Source organism: Anopheles aquasalis, chromosome 2, assembly GCF_943734665.1.
Source record: "Anopheles aquasalis chromosome 2, idAnoAquaMG_Q_19, whole genome shotgun sequence".
Classification (NCBI taxonomy): domain Eukaryota; kingdom Metazoa; phylum Arthropoda; class Insecta; order Diptera; family Culicidae; genus Anopheles; species Anopheles aquasalis.
The window spans coordinates 50,317,501-50,322,500 of NC_064877.1; positions in this window are offsets into that span (position 1 = coordinate 50,317,501).

Here is a 5,000-nt window from a genome sequence, read left to right on the forward strand (position 1 = left end):
TTTCACCAGGCGCGGTCGCATGCCTAAACGGAGATGAACTTTGCCGTCGGCTAAACGCTGAAATCTACCGTTTGAGCCTTCTCTTGGAACCGAATGAAATCAGCTAAACAGTGAAGAAACTTTATATTTCAAAAACAAACAACATTAAACGCTTGGCAGCAATCTTCCTCGTCAAACTTATCAGTGCAATCTGAATGCGAATGAGACAATTGTAAATCGATTAATTTTACTTAAGTATGCAATTAAAATTCTGTCAAGCTACCGCTACACCACCACTCATTCGTCAATTGCCGCTCGCGTTCATAGTTAGCAGATTGTCTCAAGGCGCATGGTTTATAACGCAGTTTTCTTACATATTTAATTTGAGAGCCGTTGACGCCAACGTAGCAGTAATTATGTGCAGTTATTAGAAGATATTTCCTTTGCATAAGCATCCTTGTTAGGCGTTTCTCGGTAATTGTTACATTCCCCAAATTAACTGTGGAGAATTGATAAATAGCTACGTCTCACCTTAAGCGTTTTGTCTTTAGCACCTTGGGAAGTACAGGAAAATTGATGCCAAAAATAAATCTAAACTACCGTTTGACCAACACAGCGAATAATTGAAAATTGCATTTAATTGTGACGATGAAATCGTTCCGTTTTGAAATTGCATGGAGGGAAACAAATTTCTACACAATTGAAAACAGACTTTTTTATTTGTTGTTTATTTGCTCCAACTCCTTTCAATGTTTTCCGTTGTTTAGTCATTTAAAAAAAATTGTTACACCAAGACCAACTACTAAAACATAGATTTCCAGCAGATAGTTATGGATTATAAATAAGAACTGAGTAGTTTTTTACAATTTCAGAAATTATACTTTGTTTTTGCCTGCTCTATTATGCTAAAAATAGAGAAATCCAAACATCGCTGTTCAGTCAGTCCATATCCATTAATTTCGCGACAGGTGAAATTGAAAGGTGAGTTGTGCGGAGTATACATCTCACGTAGGTAGTACATATCAAGGGTATAAATAAAAAATGAGCGAAAGAACCGTGCCACGATGTCCATCGTACGGTATATTGGTTACTATTGACAATAACTATGATGCCATGCTAATTGAATGTAGATAAGAAGTATCGTTGCAGCGACAGCTCACATTGTTTCAAATAAACATTGACCATGTAAAATGTTTTGTTCCTGCCAATAGTCGTGATTGTAGTAGACAGACTGTTTCTTCAGCTGTTGCGTCCGTTAATCGGTTTGTTGCTGGGTGCCCATCCATGAGGATCAATATGATGATGTAGAGTATGATTTTACGGACGTATTTTACGGAGTATAAATATTAAACATGTGTATCTGTCTACGTAGCAGGCCTTAAAAGTCATATCATTACCATCAAAACAATATGTGCATCACGGTTGAAGGGTTTGGCTTGGTTATGATATATGCCCCTAAAAGAACCGGCTTGACTTGTCTGTTCGATGTCTTGTTCAAATCAATCTCAATGTATCTGAAATACTGCAAAAGAGTTTTGTTAAAGCAAGTAGCTTTGTGATGCTGAAGGATCTTCAAAGTAAACTAATCGAACCGATAGATTTTGTTATCATTACGCACCACGCCAACTATCGCTTTTGGTGCTAGCAGGTTAAACATCTCAGAGATAGTGAGCATCATACTGAACTGATTTGACCGGATCGGATCGATTCTGATACAGGTTTCGTCTCTCACAAGTTACATGTAAAATGTAACTACATTTTGTACATTTTAGTATGCTAAATGGAGGGTTTTTGTGCAACATGTACGACCGCATTCCACCGGTGCATGGAAAATTACGAATAATCAGGCACTCACAGTCGTTTTGTTTGAAGTGGCTTAGTGAGGTAAAAGCTTTCTACGTACAGTAAATTGAGAACAGAAAGAGGGAAATGAATTTTGGCCAGTTGTCTGTTAGGCCGAGTCCTCAGCATGAGCTACAACAGCAGCTGTAATTCTTATTTGGTCTTCGTATGTTGCGTCAAGAGTGTATAGCACTGTACAGTATAAATAAATGAATTAAATATACATAATTTTATAGGGTTTATTTGTAATCCTGTATAAAAAATGTATTTGTGTAATGTACAGCTACACTCTGCGTGATGCGAATACAACGAAAGAATTAACTTCCATGGATTACCCACTTTAAAACCTACTTTCTACGGATCCTCCCTTATCTTGCAAGCATCAAGCGATATTACGAGCAAATCACAGTAGAATCATTCTACATCGTTCTTCTAATCAGTAACTTCTGTGGCAGTTTCTATAGCGGCCGTAGGTAGTAGTACTTACTTACTAGGTAAGTAAGTAAGCTTGGTGCTTGGTGGATAGTTTTTGTTGTATGGAACCTAGTCTGTACGAAGATCGCTTACCTTCTGGGGTCACCTGTGTAATGTGGCACAGGTGTAATGCTTCAGAGCTAACACATTTTACAACATAAAACCGTTTCGGAATTCATGATTGTTGTTGAAATATATTTTACATACCTTTGCCAATAGGTTCGCGCAGTCATACGCACATTAAATTTAATTGATCCAGCTTGATCGATTCCCTCGAAAATGGGCACCGCTCGAGCATATTTTCCAACTATTATTCCCACGGGATATATGCCATAGCGTTTATATTCTTCCATGGCGTTTATATATGTATCCTTTTATAAAGCGAGTCCTTCTAACTCTAACCTATTGTTCTCCATGAGCCATTTTGCCTTTGATTTACTTATGTTCCTCATTAAATAAGAATAAAAATGGTTATTAAAGCACTTTTTTACTTTCAAATTCTTTGTTTTATTCGTGGAAAATTCCCAGCGGATTTCGTTCCGTAATAAGCTAATATCAAATAACAGCAAAAGTTCAAATAACTTTAATTTTGAAGTTTCATAGTTTTAACACAAACACCTATTAAGTACTTTTTTAAAAAGCTACTAAAACTAAACGTCTTTTCTTGTATAATCTTCGCCGGGGGCGTCTTATGTTCAAAATGAAGCATTACTTTATAGATCCATTAACAAATCCTTTCGGATTATTAATTTTACGAGCGATGCCTTATTTATATCGTAAATGAACTATAGCGACCATGATTCCGAAGGTGATAATTAGCGAGACTATTGCAAAACAGCAAACTAATAAACTCATCTGATTAACTGTTAAACCTAAATCAAATGGTTAATTTGATTCTTGCTTCTCGATTCTAGAGAAACACCTGTTTCTCACAAGTGATATGCCCCTGATATTAGAAGCACTTGAAAATATCACCTACAATTATGGGGTTCCGTGTAACAAATGATAAAAAATCAATCCCAGCCAATCGATGCAATTTCAGCAAAAGAATAAAATTTGCTTGAAGATGCATCCCAGACGCTGGAATCATTTTACAATTTTCCTCAAATTACGACCTCATATTATTGGAACATAATTCAATCACAAGATTTGATAGATTCGTAGAAAAATAAACTCCTAAATTGAAAATGTGTAAAATATTGTTCAAGTTGTTGGTTCGTGTTGCTTAATACCATAGTTTTCTAACTACATAACGATCATAGAGTAAAAATTATACTCTCATCTCAGTTTTCTTAGTTCAGAATGAGTTAGATACACACAGTTTCCATTCTTATAGGATATACACCGTGTCCAATATATTCTCTTCAACTCCTGTCCAGCACTTTGGACGATTTTGTTATGTTCACAGCACCTAAATCAAGTAGCTATATTTTCTAGTCTAATTGTAGGATTTACTTAAAATGTTGGCAGTTGGTTTGTTGATAACTACAAGATTCCTTTTAAAAAAATACGCTCTGATAAAAATAAATGGACACGGTGTACAGTGGTAGATCGTTTCATTATTTTATTCGAGTTTTTTCTAAAATTTGTCATTCTTTTTTTGACGGAAGAAATGAGCCAATTATTCTTATGAGTATCGATCATCTGTAGGTTTACTTTGAACCTTTTTGCATGTTTAGGAGTTTTTGGGATCCATAATATGTGCATAATCAGACACATGATTATTACTTTATAATTTTCCCATTTCATCCTGAAGGAAAGTATGGATAGATTTCTCTGATCTACGAAAATTTGATGTAATGGACGGATTAGAGTAGTTACGGCTAAGTTTACAACTCGTCTACCTTCCATAAAATCCATTCATTACGACCCAAAATTGGGACTCGAAAGATGCGCTTAAGATTAAAGAACTCAAATGCACCGTTGAAATGGAGAGGAAAGATTATTTGATAAATTGATTACTTTGAAGTGAAAGCAGTATAATGCAATACAATACTTTGGGATGGCCAAACTTTTTTGGCTTGTTATCTACGCTACTGTGCAAAGTGCATATAATCCAATATTGCAAACAATGGCAAAATGTTCTACCATTTTCCTCTTGAAATTAGCTAGTATTCAAATGGTTTTCTTCTTGTTTTACGGCGGACGTATTTCATAATTTCATTTCAGAACTATTTGAAAAAAATGCTCTTTTCACTCAAAATCTGGAAACTGGAAGTTACGAGATAATTTTGCTTATGAAAGCGGATGGGTATTTAATACCCTGTGGATTTTCATACGCTTTTCATCCAAACCACTGTTATTTCTTGGCTTTAACAAAAACGATTTTTTCAAATAATGTTCGATCTTTACTAGTGAAGTATGCTCCACCTTGTGTACCTGATCGTTCATTTTTACAAAATCGAAATATGTGTTTCTCCTTAATTTATCTATTCTTCGATTAGATAATCCATACTCTTGATTAGTTGCAGAATAAACAAGTTGTACATTAAATGATTCGATGAAATTATTGATACTTGCGAACTTATTGGTGCTTATTGGTACTTGCCGACAGCAATCAAATTTATCCACAGAATGCAATCCTTTCAGAATGGAAGGTGCAAGGGAAGAGTTCAGCTCTCATTTACATTAATATTTTATGCTTCTACTGAAGTGTCTATTTGGATTGCACATATTGCTTCTATAAATAGGATTGATTAATATTT